Here is a 19,417-nt window from a genome sequence, read left to right on the forward strand (position 1 = left end):
AGTCCCGCAGCCAGTCAGTGTCCAGCGCTCTCCCAGGCCACAGTGACCTGCCAGGGCCCCAGGACCAAAGAAAGGGCACATGAGGCACTCTGCAAGCTAGGCCCGCAGGGCACAAGCGAATGTCTGCAGGCCAACACGAGCTCCTCTTCTTCCCCAGACACCAGGCTTCCCGCAGCTCTCACCATCCCCGTCAGCGGCAAAGCCAAAAAACCTTGGCAGCCCCCCTCCACTGCCCCCGCCACAGCCAGTCCATCAGAGCTGTGGGCTCCCCTCTCAGGGCCCAGTATCCTGCACACTCCCTCCCTGGCTAAGCCCCACCACCTGGGCCAGGACAGTCACAGGAGCTGACCACTGGTGCCAGGGACCACCGCCCAGTGGGAGCTGCAGCCTGGGGCAGGGGAGGACCGGCTCAGACACTCGGATGCTCAGGGACTTTCTGTCTCTCCTCTTCTGTCCTCATCAGTCCATCTTTTTAGGGTCTGATCCTGAAGCGGGGAAATCCAGAGAAAGGGCAGGAAGCGGCACTGAGCTGAGTGACAGGACTGCGGCGTTCTCAACCTTGCTGCTGGCATGCTGTGCCACCTTAGGAAAGCCATTCACCCTCTCTGAGCCTCTCAGGGAAAACATCATCTCCTCTCACTCCAAGATGGGGAGCAGTGGGTAAGGGGTTCCAAGGCCTGAGATGCTAGACCAGGAGATGGGACACCCCGCCATAACCCAGCCACCAGGACAGAGGTTCAGGGGTGAGCTTGATGTCTCCCTGGGAGACAGGCTTCCCTCCAGAGCTTGGGATTTGGGCACACACCCTGGCTACAAGACCTCAGAGGGTGGTCCTGGGCTAGAGCAAGCCTCAGTGTCCCTTTATGTGAAGTGGAAAGGGAGGCTGTACGGATGGAACGAGGAAAGCCACATGGAGCCCAGCACAGTGCCTGGCACCAGGCAAGGGCTTGCCTCGCGTTAGGGTCGTGGTCACTAGAATCCCTGGGTGCTAGCTGGGGGGCCTTGCAGAAGGCACTCAGGGCACACTCCCCTTCGCTGTAAAGTGGGACTCTAGGGCGTGCTTCGCAGGTAGTGGATTCTATGGCCTTCAAACTGGCACATGCCCTGGAGATAACCTGCTGGGTGATCCAAAGAACGCATGGACCCTGATGAGATGGCCAGTGATCCACTGGGCCTGTCCCAGCCTCTCCACATCTCTGGGCTCATCTTTCTGTTGCAAAGCCATCCTTCAACCTTCATCAGCCACTCCTATAGCCGGCTCCTAACTTGTCACTCACCCTTGTCATCTTCTTCCTCAACCTTCAGTGGCTTCCCAGTACAAACTCTGTGGAAAATCAACTCTTGAGCTAGTTATTTCAGGCCCACTACCTGCCCCCTCCCTCAACTCTCCCCAAGACATCCCACGTCCCCACCAAGCAGGACAGCTCAGTCCCTCCACCGGTTTGAGGGGCTCCATCCCCAGATCCCCCACAAGGTCCCCATCTGTGCCCTCCTGCTACCTACATAGGCCATGTTTTAGACACAAGGTAACCCATCCACAGTTACCTATATCAAGGACGGATTTTAAAGCAACGGGTGATAACCATGATAGCCAGCACACTGTCCTCGCGCCAAGCTAAATGCTTAGCACCCGTCACCTTCATTCTATTGATGAGGCACCGGAGGCACAGAGAAGTTAAGTAACTTGCATGGGCCACACAGCGGATGACTGGCAGAGCCAGGATTAAACCGAGGTCAGTTCCACTTTCAGAGCCTCTCCCTGAATGGCCCCTCATGGACTGCGCTGCCTGTGGTTAAGCGCCTGCGAAGCTCCGGGCCTGGTGCTCTAGGTGTTATGCATTTTCCCAGCAACGCAGTGAAGCAGGAGCTACCACGGCCCCTCTTAGGGAGGAGGAAGCTGAGACTGAGACAGACGAGGTGCCTGCTCAGGGCTCCAGGGATGGAAGGGGTAGCACTGCCCTTCCCACCAGACAGTTGCACTCCAGCATGGGACCAGCCATCTGTAAGCTGGTGCACAGGGAGCCAAGGATGCCTCCTCACCCCAGGATGAGCCCAGCCTCCTACCTGTGAGCACGTAGCCCTGCTGGGGGCATCAGGCATGGGTCTGCACACCAGGCCCAGCTGGCAAAGCTGTATGGATGCTGCAGTTGGCCTGGGGAGGCAGGCAGCATCTGGCAACAGTGTAGACACCCTCACCCCCAAACGCGTTGTGGGCCAGGCAGATGTGACTGTCCTCTCGGGCCTGAGAGCCAAAAACAGAAACCCTGTTTTAGAGAGAGCTTTAAAACACAGGATGAGGGGGTGTAAGGGGACCAACTCAGACACCTAGTCCCAGCCCCTCAAACCCTCTCCAATGTCCCAGCAAGGGGCCAGCCAGCCCCTGAAGACAAGGAACTCACTGCTGTCCAAGACAGACTGTTCTGCAGATGGGCAGCTGTGAATATTATCAAGTTCTGGACACCGAGAGTGACTTCAGAATGCAGATACAGGGAAATTATAGACCCCAGAGCCAGGACCCAGACGGCTCAGCCCCGCCCCACTCTCGGCCTCTCCCACGTGCCCTAACCTGCAGGTTCAAGGGCTCAGTCAAGCACACTGCTGGACACTGTCTCCCGGGCAGAAATGGTTGCCCACCCCTGTCCTCCTGGCCTACGTGCTGCCCTTCCACCAAAAGGCCATGACCAGATGGCATCTGTGCCAGGCTCTCTGGCCTTAACCTCAGGCCCCCTCTCTTGCTGGTTTGAGATTTCTCATCTGCCAGAGCCATGGACCGTCTGAGAGAAAAGGGCCCTGGAGACCACTGCGTGCAGAGGCAGCGAATCCCCTGCACACATCTGGTGCTCCCCTCCCCCAAGGCAGTGAGTCCCTGGCACACACGCTGGCCCCACCCCCTCAAGGCAGGCGCTGCAATCCATCCAGCCTCATCCTACAGAGTCTCCCAGGACCCCTCAGCGTGGCTCCTTCTAGAGCACCCAAACTAAGGGACTGAGATATGCCCCATTTAACTTTAACTTGCAGAAGGGGCACTGGAGTTCAGAGGAGGAAGGGGTCCGGGCAGATCTGGGCCTGAAAGCGGGAACCCCCCTCATGCTCCTGTGGGAGGGCACAGGTCACCTCGATGCACTCGCCCCACGGCCTCCTGCCCCTGCAGAAGTTGGAGCAGCCCAGCAGCTCCTCGGGGAGGTGCAGTGGGCCTCAGTCATGCCATCTGCATGGGCCCATAGTACACCGACCACACAGTCCTACAAAGCAGCCGCCTGCCTTCAAGGAGCCCCTGGGGTGAGGAGGGATGGCTGGGGAGGGGAGCCTCCATTAAGGCTCTGCTCACGGAGGACTCCAGATCTTTGACTCCTGGTGGAAGAGAGGGGGGCTTCCCTGGTGGCTCAGCAATAAAGAATCTGCCAGCAACATGGGAGTCACGGGAGACACGGGTTCCATCCCTGAGTCTGGAAGATCCCCTGGAGTAGGGCATGGCAGCCCACTCCTGTATTCTTGCCTGGAGAATCCCACAGACAGAGGAACCTGGCGGGCTATAGTCCAGAGTCAGACACAACTAAAGAGACTTATCCTGCACACATGGGAGAGAGGGGCCTTAAAGAAGGTGATCAATTTTCCCACTAAAACACATCATCAGAGCCCATATTTGTCAATCTCTCCCACTCGCCAGAAGCAGGCTGAATCCTCCCTCCATAGGTGAGGGAGGGGCCAGACTGCCCAGTCACATAGACCCCCGAGACCTCCCAAGCCCCAGCCTGGACTCTGCCCACCCTGCCATCCTGCTGACCTGCTCCATAGGTGCGGAGGGCTGCGGTGTGGCCACCAGGCTGGGGTTCCCGAGCTGGTCCTCAGGGAGGAACCAGGCCTTGTTGATGACATCTTTGGCAGAGAAACGGATCAGCTCTGCCTCAGCTCAGCCAGGGTGAGCTCCGGCTCAGAGGTCAGCATCATGACCACGACGCCTGGCCATGGGGCAGGCAGTGAGAGACAGTGGTGGCCCAGCCCTCCTTCCCGATCTGGGACTCCTCTCCTGGGGCACACACAGATACCCAAGCACACACACATGCATGCACGCACATGGACACACCAAACTGTTCTTCAGAAATTAAACCACTTGCAATCTCATGCTTAAAAAACAGCTAGAAAACGACTCTCTTAATCTTGTTCTCACACCTCTGAGCCTTGGCAGTTGCTGTTTTATTTGCCAGGTAAACTTTTATTTATCCACTAAACCGAAGATGAAATGTCCCTCCTCCGGGAAATTTTCCCCGACCTTTAGTGTGGGCAGGCACCTCCTCCAGGCTCCCTTCCACACAGCCCTGGCTACTGCATCGGCCTCCCCCATCAGACTGAGCGACCTTGAGGGAACCATTTATCTGACTCATCTTTAGTCCCCAGGCCCAACACAGAGCCTGGCATAAGGGGTCCTGTTGCAGACCCTGCCTGGCAAACGGGCTGTCGGAATCATGATGGCTGAGGGCAGCTACTCACCAGTCACGTGGGCGGCACGTGTGTGTTAAATGACTCAGTTTGCAGATTTTTTTTTACACACCACGTCCAAGAACATAACTGCCAAGGGTGTGGTGAACAGCTGCTACGTGAGGGAGGAAGCAGGAGGCCAGCATCCCCAGGCCTTGGGTCGGTGTGCCATACCGGGCCAGGCAGCCCTCCCAGAAGGGCCGCACTGCCTGTAACCTGGAGACTTCCAGACCCCACTTTGCAGATGAGCCGTGGGTTCTGAGAGACATGACTTACCATGAGCCTGGGTCACTGGACTCCAAAGCCCAAGCTCTTTCCTCCTGGCTTGTAGACCCCACTTTGCAGATGAGCCTTGGGTTCTGAGAGACATGACTTACCCTGAGCCTGGGTCACTGGACTCCAGAGCCCAAGCTCTTTCTCCTGGCTTGTAGACATCTGACTCCCAGGGCAGGGCCAACTGAACAACTGTGCAGCCAGTGGGCAGATGGCAACCTCTGCAACGTCAGGATCTCGTCCACTGTGTTCTCCCGTGGAATACTCCACCCTCCCTGGCGCAGAGCAGCTCATTGATTGTTGACTAAGAGAGGTAGCTCATGGCTATCAGCAGGCAGCCAGTGGTCCCTTGCCTGTCACCTATAAAGAGACCTGTATTTGAAATATGCTTTGGGCAGCTTCCTCATCAAAGGGCTCCCTCCCCCTTTGGGAGGTGGGGGCAAGCTTTCCTGATGCTCCCTGGGGGACCCCGGGACCTGACCCACCAGCAGATGACCGGCACAGGCACAGAGGGACGTGATGTTGCCAGGCTGAGGAAGGGGGCGCTGCCAAGTGTGCAGTGGGTGCTTCGGATGGAGGTGGGGAGCCAGGAAGCCCTGCAGGCACCTGGACTTTGGGACAGGTGGACCCGGAGGGCAGTCCCTTCTCATCCCACATCCTCCTCGGCACCCTTCGGGGGTTAGCCCCACCCAGGCCTCTTGCCACTTGGCAGGGCTTTTGTCCCTCTTTAATTACTTCTCCCCTAACACACACACATACACACACTCACCCGCATACACTCAGATGCACACACACTCACACTCACACACATACTCACATACACCCATTCACACTCGCAAGAGTTGCCCAAAGCAGCTGTGTCAGCTCCTCCCTCTTCTCAGATGCACCCCGCCCTTGATCTGGCCAGCTGACAACCAGCCAACACTCACAGTGCTCCTCTCCAACCCCCATCCCCACCCCAGAGATTCAGGGATCAGGGGAAGACAGAGCCTCTTGCACCTCTTTCCCTTCATCTGAGTGCTTCCTGGCCAATACCCACCCTTCCCTCCTCCTTCTGTCCTTTCTCTTTCGGGGCAGAAGGGACCATCCTCCTGTCCACAAGAGGACCTCCTCTCCTTGCCCCAGTCAGGCTTCTTCAGGGATCTCCGTGTCCACAATCTCTTCTCCCCCTCCTAGCTCCAAGTCCCTTACCTCCTGTTATTCTTCCTCTTCACCACATACGATTTCTCAAGGCTTCTCCACCCCCAAAACCCCATCCCTCCAAATGGATCCCTCTCCCCTTGATGCCCACTCAGCCTGAACAATACACAAAACCCGCTCTTTGCACCTTCTACTTCTCCAGCCTCAGGAAACTTGGAGTCTGCAGCCACTACCGCTGTGAGTGGCCATTAGGTCAATTCAGCAGCGTCAACATTTTGAACATGCACACTTTTGGAAGGGACCTATCCTTTTTGTGTGTATGTTCATTAAAAAAAAAAAAATTATAAGAAATTCTTGGGTTTCTTTTTTAATGTAAGTAGCTCAGAACTGCATACAGTGAGAAGTTTATCTCTCTCCCATTCCTGACCACCCCCCACCTTCCCAGGGGCAATTCAATTGTAGTAGGTCAAATAGTGTTCCTGTCGAAAGAACTGTACCTGTGCATGTGTGCTCGGTCGTGTTTGACCCTTTGTGACTCTGTGCTTTGAAGCCCACCAACCTCCTCTGTCCATGGGATTCCCCAGGCAAGAATACTGGAGTGGGTTGCCATTCCTTTCTCCAGGGGATCTTCCCAACCCAGGGATCAAACCCATGTCTCTTGCATTGGCAGGCGGTTTCTTTAACACTCCTGGTATCTGTGACTATGACCTTATTTGGAAAGAAGGTCCCTGCAGATGTGCTTAAGATAAGGATGTCCTGATCACCTGGGTTTAGGATGGGCCCCAAATGCGATGACTGCTGTGGGAAGAAAAAAGAGATGGGGAGTTAAGACACAGGGAGACACAGAGAAGAGGGCTGTGTGGAGGTAAAGGCACAGAAGGAAATGTTGCACAAACCAAGGAAAACCAGGAGCCACTAGAAGCTGGAAAGAACAGGAAGAGATTCTCCTGGAGAGGCTGCAGGGCCTTTATTTCAGACTTCTGGGCCCCAGAACTGTGAGAGAACTCATATCTGTTGTTTTAAACCACCAAATTGTTTTCTTTGTACTTTGTACAAAATTGTCTAATTTGTTATAGCAGCCCTAGGCAACTAATATACCCATTTATTGGATAACTTTTCAGATATTATATTTTTATAAAAATACTTTAAAACACTGCAACATTTATGACTCATTTTTAACTTTTTATTTACATGGGCAAGGTGGAGAGGGGCATCTTAGTCTTTAGATATTGGGTGTCTGTCATCTTACGCCAGTCTTATTCCGGGGGTTACACTTTGTTGGTGCATCTACATCTGCTGTGTCCTTTCTCTAGTGGCAGATGATCCCATTCTGTGTGTTCCAGTCTCTGGTGGGTGCGGGTCGTTTTCTGTCTTTTGCTGCTACAAAGCAGCAATGCCTAGCCTCATCCATGCCTCACATGTGAGTCTCCGTGTGGCATGTTGGGATGCTCTCATCTAGTCCCCTAGAAGGTCCCATGATCACATGTAGATTCACTCAGCTCTCTCCTTCCAGCTTTTCTGCCTTCTGGAATAAAACTTTCACTTTGATCGGCCACGATGTCACATTTTCATTCACTATCACTGAATTCTTCTACGGGATCAGCAAATATCCATGAATATGGAGGGGCAAGTTTTAGTCTATTCACATAGTGGGATATTTTGCAGGTGTTAAAAAGAATGAAACAGATGCTTGTATATTGATACGGAAAGATGTCCAAAATTCATCATGTTTTAAAAGTAGATTATGCGTGTTTCCATAAAATGGTTACATGCGTATATATGATGCTTGCCTCTGCATAAAGGAAACAAAATCAATGCTATAGACCCTGAGCTGAATTCGAGGAAATTCTATGTGTTCTGTGTTTGGAACTGTGAAAGAAACGTGGTGTCTCCCCTAATGCCACTTAGAACTCTTCACCTTTGCCCACAGTCTCCCATCTACAAAGCATTTTCATATTCACCATCTATTTGCCCCAATCCCAAAGAACATACTGAGCTGGTACCATTATCTGTATTTAAAAGATGGGGAATTGAAGCCAGAGAGGGGGAGCACTTTGTCAATGTCACACGATTACTTGTCAAAGTGAACCCAGACCCTAATTCCAGCTGCTTCCACAGCAAAGGGGTCTCAGGTTCAATCTCTGGTTGAGAAACCAAGATCTCACATGCCAGACAGCGCGGTTCAGTCAAAAAATAATAAAAAGAGTGGTCAGAGAAGACCTCAGGAAGAAAGAGACACTGGGAGGAAGGAGCTGAGGGAATGAGCCATGTTGATAGGGGTTGGGGAAAAGCACTCCAAACCGAGGGAAGCCAGGCGCACAAGACCAGCCACAGAGGGTGCAGCCAGAGTGACCGGGACACAGCACGGCAACTGCAGGGCTGGGGTGCCGGGGCATGTAGACCATTCTGGGAGCTCTGGTTTCTGTCTTATAAGGCAAGAAGCTAAAGGCAAACTTTGATCAGAGGAGTGAAATGCCTTGATGATGTAAAGGATTGTTTCCACTGTTAGTTAGAAAACAGATGGTAGGGGGCAAGGTCAGAAGCCGAGAAACCCAGCCAGAAGACCACAAGACGCTGCTAGAGGCTAGAACCCCGGGGGAGCACTGGGGCACTGAGAGTGGCTGGATTCTGGATGTATTTTGAAGATAAAGGCTGTTGCGTTTGCAGACAATTTAGATGTGCATTCGAGAGAAGAGTGAAGGTTCCGTGTTTTGGCCAAAGCTACTGGAAGGACAGAGTTGGCATTAGGCAGCAGGAAAGTCCAGGGAGAGAGGCTTGGCAGGGCAACTGCAGGATTTTGGTTGCCCCTGTTTGGAGCTTTCACAAAACAACCAAGCTGCCATATCAGTGGTGGGACATGTGACCCGAGCTCAGGGAGATACTGGCTGGAAGCTGTCAGCTTATCAATGATATCCAAGGCCACCAACTCTTAGGGATCTAAGGGAGTGTTTCCAAGAGGAGGAAGGGACCATTCGGGTCAAACACAGCCCACGGGTCAAGTAAGGTGAGACCAGAAATTTGATTTAACAGTTCAGGTGATCAGATCTGAAGATCAGATTTTTTAGCAGAATGGCTTGAATAAAGAGGGTTCTAGAGAGAATGCACACTTCCCAGCTGGCGGTAGTGGTAAAGAACCTGTCTTTCAATGCCGGAGATGTAAGAGACCCAGGTTTGATTTCTGGGTTGGGGAAAATGCCCTGAAGAAGGGCATGGCAACCGACTCCAGTATTCTTGCCTGGAGAATCCCATGGACAGAGGAGCCTGGTGGGCTTACAGTCTATAGGGTTGCACAGAGTCAGACACGACTGAAGCAACATAGCATATACTCACAGAGAGAATGTGAGAAGGGAACTGAGAAAGCCAGGGAGTACAGACAGCTTCTTTAAGGAGTGAGTGAGTGGGTGATAGTCACTCAGTCGTGTCCAACTCTTTTGCGACCCCATGGACTGTAGCCTGCCAGGCTCCCCTGTCCATGAAATTCTCCAGGCAAGAATACTGGAGTGGGTTGCAACTTGCCTATAAAGGACTCAGGAAACCAGGTTGTGGTCAGAGAGAGTATGAGGCCAAGAAAGCTTTTTTCCTTAGATGGGAACTTGTAAAGCAAGCTTATGAGCTGATGGGAATGTTACAGCAGAGAAGGGAAGGAAGCTGGCAACCAGGAGGGGGAGAATTTAGGTGGGTGAGAAGGGGTGTTTTCTGGTGCAGTGGAGACAGGGCAGAAGCACTTTATCCTAACAGGTGTGGAAGTGGAGATGGAGGCAGAGGCAGAAGCAGCCGGGTCTGTGGAGCGGGAGCTGCTGGGGAGGTCGGGGTCTCTATTTACTGCATCTGTTTTCTCATGGAAATAGGAAGCACCTGCGGAATGAGCTGGGAGAAGCGATGGGAGAAGGCTTGGGGATGTGAGGAGGAAGGAGAAGGGGTGATGTCGTCCAGGCAGGGTCTCTGGGGGCTTGAGGGCATGGGGCCCTAGTGCAGGCCACTTAGCCCTGCTCTGCATCCCCTCCTCCCACCAATGCTTCAGTCTCCTTATCTGTAAAATGAAAGTGACTATTACTATATCGGGCAGAGAAAGAAATGACAACCCACACCAGTATTCTTGCTTGAGAAATCCCATGGACAGAGGAGCCTGGTAGGCTACAGTCCAAGGGGTCACAAAGAGTCAGACACAACTGAGTGACTGACACCAACGCTTTCATGCTCAGGATGGATTTTCAAGCTTCAATTCACCCTTTGAGGAACTGCCTCATTTTGTACTGCTTTGTGTAAAAATAAAGACTATTGTTTACTAAAAAAAAAAACAAAAATTTATTTTAATATACTGGGGTGGCCCCAGAGAAAGAGGCATCTCCCAGAAGTTTCCATCTCCTTGCAAGCAGTGGCTATGCCCAGATACGCCAGCAGAGGGCGCACAGCACCCAGCGTGAGAGCCCATGGCTAACCACCCAGGCCAGGCATAGTCCAGGCATCGCTGGCAGCCTGCTCCAGCCCCTGAGATGCAGCAGACCCTGCCCTGCCCTTGGCGAGCCCACAGGAAGGCAGGTAGGAGCTCAGGCCTCTGTGATGAGAGACAGGAGGAGACAAGTTACTTAAGGGAGAGAAAAGCTAGGTTCTGTGGAACTGGTCGATGGAAACTGAATCTAGGCAGGCTTCCTGGAGGAGACAACTCTGGATTTTTGGTCCATTTGTAATGGGGTGACATGTCTAGTGGGCAGTGCATGCTCACTAGCAGTCCCCCCTAGTTGGGGACATTGGGACAGGAGGCTAGCTTTTGATGTTTCCCTTGAGGCCAAGGAAGGTATGGCCCCTTCTGGTGGGTGGAGAGGACCTGGGAGGTTCTGAACAAAAGAGAGAGGTGACCAGAGTGTCAGCCCCAGTAAGGCTTTCACTTACTCCCCAAGGAATCCCCCTCAGGAACTACTCTAGGCGCATCTCCATCTAAGAACCTCCCCACCCTTCCCCCTCTTTCTACGTGCAGGTCATGGAGGAAATGAAGGCCAGTGTCACTGGTCTCCTGCACCACCACCCCATCACGCTCTGTCCCTGCAAGTTTGAAGCGAGGAGTTGTCCAGCAGGTTGAGGGGCCCGTCCTTTCCCCTAGCTTCCTCCAGGAACTGTGCTCTGATGTTCTGTCTCCATCTTGTTTGCACCAAGGCTTGTGAGCTTCTGAGGATGCTTATCCACCATGAAGATAAATGAAATAATCAAAACAGAACACAGCCCCCTCTATCACCTTACATGTGCCAGCTACTGCTCTAGGTGCCGGGTCATCAGTGAACCCAATAGACACAACTCCTGCCCTCATGTTGCCCTCCATCTTGGAGAGTAAAGCACAAGAAACTACCAAGTCAAGTGTGCAATATGTGAGGTGGTGACAAGAGCCATGGAGAGGGGAGAAAGGGAAGGGTGGAGGTGCAGTTTTAAGCAGGAAGGTCCAAGAAGGTCTGCTCCTATGACTCAGTCTGCTCCAACACTGCTCCTATGACTCACTGCACACCCGCAGCCTCCCCCGGACCCTTGCCCACTGCTCTGCTCATCTCTGCAACTCTGCTGTGCTTCTCCACTGACCCAAGGACCACTGCTTTGGAGCGGTGGGAGCCCCAGTCTGTGAGAAGTGAAGGTTCCTCAGACTGACCCCAAATCTCTGGGAACATGCCCAGGAATCTGCATGTCATGAGCTCTCCAGGAGAGTCTGAGGTAGCCCCAAAGCATGCAGCCACAGATTTACTCCTTGAAGCTGCGGCACTGCTTAGCGTGGTCCAGATTGCCCAGCTCCACTCTGCAGCCACCAGGCAGTTCCGTGCCTCCATGCAATGCTGTTCCCTTCTCCCATGCCTCTCCCAGTGTTCCTCAGATGATAACTCTTACACATCCTTTAAGACCCACTCAGAGTCGCCTCCTCCAGCCAGCACTCCCAGAACAGGCAGGCCTGGACAGCAGGTGGGGCAGGACCTGGGGCACCATTTTAATTCCAGCTCTGCCACTAAACTCATGGTGTGATCCTGGGTGGGTCATTGCTCCTCACCAAACTCCAGTTGATTCATCAGTAGAATGGTGACAATAATTTCAACCTTACCAGGGAGATGTGAGGCCAAAAGAGATGACAGATCTGAAAATGCTTTATAGCTTCATCACATTTTAGACACACATAGAGGGAGAAGGTGGATGGGAGGTGTAAATGGTTGGATGGAAGATCCCCCCCAGCCCCCGCTCCATACAAACACCCAACTGTATCATGGACTGGCGATTTGATTCTAAAGACCCCAAGGGCATGTGCTCAATTGGCATCAAGTGTCCAGAGGTCTGGAGTGAAAGAATCCAAGGCAGCCCCAGGGCCCCAGGGCCAGGAGTGGAGCCCAGGAGGAATGTGCTGCTGGCAGCTTCCCGGCCATTAACCCTCACCCCCAGGCCAAAATATCTCCATCATCTGCTGGTCAGGGTGTTAATGGGGCAGGGAAGGCAGCCATCTGAGGCAGAAGGAGGGCCAGAAGCCCTGAAGCCCAGCCCAGCAATAACCACCTTAACCCCTCCTGGGCCTTACATCAGCCACATGGCGCTGCTGATCCATTACGGGATGAGGAAACTGAGGCAAGGGCAGCTCCTACAGGGAATAAGGGGTGGGGTCTGGATCCCCTTCTCCAGACAGGGAAGATCAAAAGGTTCCCTGAGAGAAGTTCCCTGGTGGTCTAGTGGTTAGGATTCCGTGCTTTCGCTGCTCTGGTCCAGGTTCAACCCCTCGTTAGGGAACTGAGATCCTGCAAGCCTCATGGCGTGGCCAAAATTTTAAAATATATATATTTTTTGGTGGGCTTGTAGTTAGGATTCCAGACTTTAAACTGCCAGGGCCCAGGTTTAATCCTTGATGGGGGAACGGAGATCCTGCAAGATGCACAGTGCAGCCAAAAAAAAAGTTCCCTGGGAAGAGGTGGGCGGCATTGGCCAGCTCCCCATCATTTCACTGGGAAAAACCAAGGCTCATGCAGACGGCTGAACATCAGAACTCAGAGGCTAAAAGAGGCAGGAGAAAAGAGGAGGCTGGAAGGAAAGAGAGGTAAGAAAACTGGGGTTACTGGGATGGCAAGCTGCTCCAGACTGGTCTACATTCTAAAGGAGATGGTGAGGGCAGAGCTGGTACCCAGGTTCCTCCCCCGAGGGGATGCTGGCATGAACCACCCTGACTGCCCAGCCTCCTCCCATCCCAGGATAAAATCCTGCTGCCCTTAAGTGTCCCTGGCGCTCTCTCTGCCCCCACTTCTCCAGGACAGTTTCCTCTGATGCATCTCTGAAGGCACTGCCCCCGGGTGAAGATCTGATGAGCCAGCACGTGTGCGTGGCTGAGAAGGGCTCCGTCGGGCACCCAGAACAATGCTGGCGGTTGTCCGGACAACCGTGTCCCTGGCGGCACAGCGGCAACCCTGGGGATGTTTGCCGAGTAGAGTGTCAACAGTGCTCCTTTAGTGTGATGTCCTCTGCTTCGTCCCAGGGTCACTTTCCCAGAGATCATCTGGGTTTGTTGTGGGAAGAGATGACAGGGCTGCTTGGGTAAATGTGTTTACAGCCAATACAGGTGCTGCCTGACCATCAATCCCATCTGCAGCCCCCATGGCCGCTCCATCTTCCTGAGGCCTCAGGCCCATGTGGGTCCCAGAGCGGCGCTTTCTCCCAGTTACCCGGTCATCACCCCTGGAGCTGGCTGAGAACCTGCTTCACAGGCTGTTCAGCAGAGAAAGCCTGGGGGGCCAATCTCAGGGTGTTTCTCTTAGCATTTCCTTCATGGTTGCAAGACAGCTGCTGCAGCTCCAACCATTGCATCTGTGTTCAAGGCCAGAAAAGCTAATCACTTCTGACTTGCTAATGAAGAAAGTAAAAGTTTTTTTCAGGATTGACTCCAGCAAATTCCTTTTTAGGTCTATTGGCTAGAACTGTCGATAGAGAATAGGATTGCCATGACCGACTTTGGGTCAATCATAGTTTATCACCTGGCTGCAGACATGTGATCCCTCCAAACAAAATCAAGGAAGGAGGGAATTAGCAATGTTTGCTGCTTTCTGCTTTATAATCTCTCTTTTTATTAATTATATATCATGAACATCTTTCTGCATCAATAAATACAGACTCGGGGGATAGGGATAGAGGGGGAAATTGAAAGAAAGTAGAATGGTGGTTGCTGGAGAGCAAGAAGGGAAGAATGGGAGGTTACTGCTAAATGGGTACAGTTTCAGTTTGGAGACAGGTGGTGGAGACAGTTGCACAACCACATGAATGCAGTAAATAGCACTGAACTGTACACTTGAAAATGTTTAAGAAGGTAAGTTTTATGCTATGGGTATTTTACCACACTAAAAATAAATACAGAGTTAGTCATTTGATAACTATTGAGGTCAGTACCAAGGGCACAATATTAAACATAACAAACAAAGAACTGGCCTTCATGGGGCTTAGCATCAGATGGAAAATGCAGAAAGCCATCCCCGAAATTCACAAGTACAACGATCCCACATGCTACCAAGGAGAGGTTGGGGAAAGGGGTGTGAGTCAACCGGAGGGTTCCCATTTTAACGGCCATGCACCATTCCCTCGCAGAGCTGTAGCATCATTATTTCCACATTTCTCCTATTGCTGGAGGTTTAGAGTCTTGCCATGTTTGAGCTATAATAAACACTGCCACAGTAAACACCTCCCACAGTTCAAGGCTATGGTTTTTCCTGTGGTCATGTATGGATGTGAGAGTTGGACTGTGAAGAAAGCTGAGCGCCGAAGAATTGATGCTTTTGAACTGTGGTGTTGGAGAAGACTCTTGAGAGTCCCTTGGACTGCAAGGAGATCCAACCAGTCCATTCTGAAGGAGATCAGCCCTGGGATTTCTTTGGAAGGACTGATGCTAAAGCTGAAACTCCAGTACTTTGGCCACCTTATGCGAAGAGTTGACTCATTGGAAAAGACTCTGATGCTGGGATGAATTGGGGGCAAGAGGAGAAGGGGACGACAGAGGATGAGATGGCTGGATGGCATCACCAACTCGATGGATGTGAGTCTGAGTGAACTCCGGGAGTTAGTGATGGACAGGGAGGCCTGGCGTGCTGCAATTCATGGGGTCACAAAGAGTCAAACACGACTGAGCAACTGAACTGAACTGAACTGAAGTACATCTTGGTGCGTCTATTTCCTTAGGATAATTCCTTCGTGTGGAAGTGCAGAATCTCAGGCACCCATGTGCTGAGGCTCTTAGCACGGGCTGCCACATTCCTCCCCAAACCTCGTATCGTTTCTGTTCCTACCAGGGATGTAAGAAATTGCCCTGTTCTTCCACTTTCTGCCAACATCATCTGTTATTGTCTTTGTAAAATGTTGCCAATGTTATGGGGTGAAACATGGTTTCTTGATGTTTTAAAGTGCATTCCCTTGATTCTTTCTGAGGTTGACATGTTTTCATTTGTCTCTTTTATGGGGTCACAGGTCTTTCCTGTGAGTGAGCTCCTTTTCTTTTCCTGTCTGATTTGTGGCGCTCTCTCTCTCAGGATTGTGAGCTCTGTCTGTAAGATGTTGCCGCCACTCTTTGGGCACCTCTGGGTGTTACAAGATCTTCCTCCTATGGAGACTGTGTTTGTGTGTTTGTCCTCGAGCCCCCTGGGGCTCTCCCACTTGCTTCAGGGTGGCATCCACAGCCCCTCCTGATCAAATCCCCACCCACCCACCAGTGTCCTCTCCAGCCATCCTCTCCATCCTAAGCTCCGTTCTCATCTACCCCTGGTCACTCCTCAGCTGTCTTGGGGTGACTCAAGGCTTCCAGCCTGTGTCCAGGCTACTCTCCCTGAGTGAACCCTTAGGGTGTAGCTCAGGACAAATCTGAGATGATTTTACTGACTCTCCAGGTGGGATCAGACCCCGCTGTGCCTCCCTCTGCCCAGCACTAACCACTTTGACCTGTCATGGTTCATTCTGCAGCTACCTCAGGGGAGTGGGGGCTCTAGTGGGATAGGCCTGGGTCACACACATCTGCCCCTAGTGCCTGGCATAGAGGGTGGCACCAAGCAAGTGATTAGAGTGTGCTTATGAGTGAATGAAGTAACAAATGGATGACTGAATGAAATTGACCCCTCCCTGACTCCAGGTTGGCAGATCAGGCTCTAAAGCATGCAGTTGCCCACTTACCCACCACCCTAGCTAGGTCTGCTCTCTTCGAGGTTAACGTGAGGATGTGCAGGTGGCTTGGGAGTTCTCTCCACCTGCAGAATCACCTGTGGAGCTCGTTATCTGACCTGGGCACTGCCTGCGTCACTCAGACCCTCGCCCGCCCTTCCCCTGGGCCATCTCTGAACTGAGCACTGTCTTGGACAGGGCTCTGGAGACTGGGATTAAAGGTCCAGCCTCTGCCACATGGTGTCCTGTTCTGCTGGGCTGGGCTTGTAGTCAGCAATGAGGAATCTGGGGCGTTGGCTCCACCAAGCTACCATCCACTCAGTTCTCCCTTCACGGTGGAAAAAACCTTTCACAGGTCAGGTTGGGAACTGAAACCCTGCCACAGGCCGCAAGCTAGCTTTCTTGCCACCCTTCCACCCTCTTTTGCACCTGCTAACTAGAATATGTCCTAACGATTTCCTTCTTCATGTCTCTCCTCTGCTCAAGAACCATCAGTGGACTCCACTTGTCCATCACATGGAATCTGAGCTCTGTAGTAGGAATTCAAGATGCCCCACAACCAAGCTCCAGCCTCATTCTCTGACTCCGTCCGCCATCGCTGTAGCCAGGTTAGTCTCCTTCAGGTTACTGGGACCATCCTTCCTCCTTCTCTCCTATGGACCTTTGCCAGTACCATGCCTTCTGCCTGAGATACACCTGCCCCTTCATCCTACCTAGTTAATTCCTGACTTGCTGCCCCCACCTTCTGTGGGTCTTCTTCCAACCATTTCAGTCCTTGATAATCTGTTTCAAAAGAAAAGACTAAGCCCTTCTCCCCAGTGGAATTACCTGGCTTGCTTATTCGCATTTCAGACCACCCCAAACCTCTATGGGGGTTCTGGGGCCCTGGGCCTTTAAAGACTCCCAGGAGTGTCTGATGCCACCAGCCCAGCTGGGTCCATTGACCTGCATTTGGGAAGAGCTGATTGTATGGGGCTTGGATGCCAACTCCAAGTCTACTCTGGCTCCTGATGTCTACACACTGTGCACATTCCCCTCTTTTCTGCAAATGATAGCTGCCATTTACTGAGGGCTCGCCAGGTACACTCTGAGCACTCGATATGCATCATCTCGTCTAACCTTCATATGCAATTAGGTAGATACTGTTAACCTCTTTTTATTGATAAACTGAGGACCAGAGAGAGTCAGTCTCATAACCAAAGTCACACAGCTTTCGGGGGAAGCCCAATCTCAACCCCAGGACTGGTTATGCTTAAGCCAGAGTTCCTCATCCCTGTGCTATGTAGTCTATGCAACTGGGCCACAAGCCTTCAGAGGGGCCACGTGGTTCAGTTCAGTTAGGGTCAGTTCCATCCTGTTCCACTGGCACTATTACCACTTGCTTTTGCTAAGTCCTGGGGATAGAAACGTGGGTAGGCAGAGGTCCCTGTCCTTGAAGGACACTCCAGTCCAGGCGAGAAGACCAGCACACGCACACCTAGGGGCACGGAGACCGGAGCAGTGCACGCCCTTTGGGAAGGACGCAGAGGACAGGGTGGGATTCTGCCCCAGGAGGAAGTGCAAGCCAGCTCAGGCTCCAAGCAACGGGCTGCAGGGACGACAGAGAAGGGGAGGAAGGGCATTAAGCAGATGGGGTGGACAGACAGGTTTCCAGCAGCTACAGAACTGGAGGAAGTGGTGGGCAAATTGGCTGAAAAGGGCTCAGCTCCAGGCTGAGGAGCCCGGCCTTATCCTGTGGGTGTAGGGACCATGAGAGGTGTGGGAGCTGGGGTGTCTGTCCTGAGGGCCAGCACAGGTAGACGCTGAGGGCAAGCTTGCTGCCTGGATTGTTGGGGTACATCTCCTGTCCTCACCAGGGCTGGGATCACTTGGGACTAAAACTGGATGATTCCTGCCAGGAACGGAAGGCCCTACAGCAACACCTCCTCCCCTCCATCCAACCCTTCTCCGGGAGGATGGGCATACTATTCAGCCTCTCGGAGTCCGTTTCCTCTTCTGTAACCTGGGGACACACACCAACGTTGCAGGCTGTGAGGATGAAATGAAGGTGAGCACAGCATAGGTCATTATGGGTCTTGTTACATGTGTGGACCCAGGGGCACTGGAAGAAGAGCACAGGCTCTGGGGTCCATTCTCCAGTCCCCTGGGATGCCCATCTCTCAGGGCTTGTGGGAGGGTCCCATTCAGACAGCATCCGATACGTTGCACATGTGCAGTAACTTTGTGGGCTGCCCCATCTGCCCAGGCACACACAGTCCTGCTCACCTCGCCCCTGCTCCTAGGACCCTGCTGCTGTCTCTGCACGCTGCTCTCCTCCCTGGCCCTTAGCTCCCTGTTGCCTGCCATCAGCTCCCCTGCCCCGAGCACCTGGCACACTGGACATGTTCTGTACCCTTTGCAAAGAGCTTCACACGCACGTTCTCCCTGCAAATCCACTCACCTACTGTAGGGGATTAACCTATAGAGTTAATCCCCACCGTGCAGATGAGGAGAGAGAAGGACACGGACACTATTCAGGCACCTATGATGTGTCAGAGGCGTCATACCGGTTAATTTTTCACAACGTCCTGAGAGGCTGGTAGTATCTTCCCCACTGCATAAACGCAGATGCTGAAGATCAGAGAGGGGCAGTGACTTATCCAAATTCATCCAGCAAGAAACTGGCAGAGGCTGAGTGCAGACCCAGGTCTTTCTGACTCGAGAGTCTGGGATTTAGAGCAAACATTTGCAATGTGGGGTTGACAGATCTGTCTCTCAGGGCCGTTGCAGAGACTAAATGGGGAAATTGGTGTGAGAGTGTCTGGCATCATGCTTAAGGACCAAGAGTAGAAAAGGAATCTTGTCCACCTCCATCTAATCATATAGAACACAGGGAGAAATGTCCAGGGAGGGTCGCCACATGCCCAAGGTCACAGCAGGCAATCACAGAGCCCAAGCTCATCGTCCCTGGGATCACTTTTCCCCAGTAAAGGGCAGGGGCTACCCCTCTCCAGAGAATGGAAACTTCCAAAAGTGCCTCTGAGCTGATGGAGGGGGAGGAGGGGGTTGTGGAAAGAGCAGGAATGTTGCCATGGTACGCCAGTCTGGAGCCTGAGGCTGAGAGTGGGAAGCCCAGGGTTTGCCAAGGTCATTCCTTTCGGCTCCACCCCCACCCCCAGAGACCTGCGTGAAGACCTTGCCTTCCCAGTTAATCAGCCAACGAGAGGGCCCATTCCAGAGGCCCTCACGGCTGGGCCCCAATGGTCTGATGAACTTGAATAATTTCACAGAACATCAGCATCAGATAAGCACTCTGTGACTGTGATGGGTCATGACACGTCCAGACCCCTCAGTAGCCACGGCCGAACACAGCAAACAGGAACACTGTCCAATCACATCAGCGGCTACACAG

The sequence above is a fragment of the Bubalus bubalis genome, chromosome 6 (genome assembly GCF_019923935.1).
Source record: "Bubalus bubalis isolate 160015118507 breed Murrah chromosome 6, NDDB_SH_1, whole genome shotgun sequence".
NCBI lineage: Eukaryota > Metazoa > Chordata > Mammalia > Artiodactyla > Bovidae > Bubalus > Bubalus bubalis.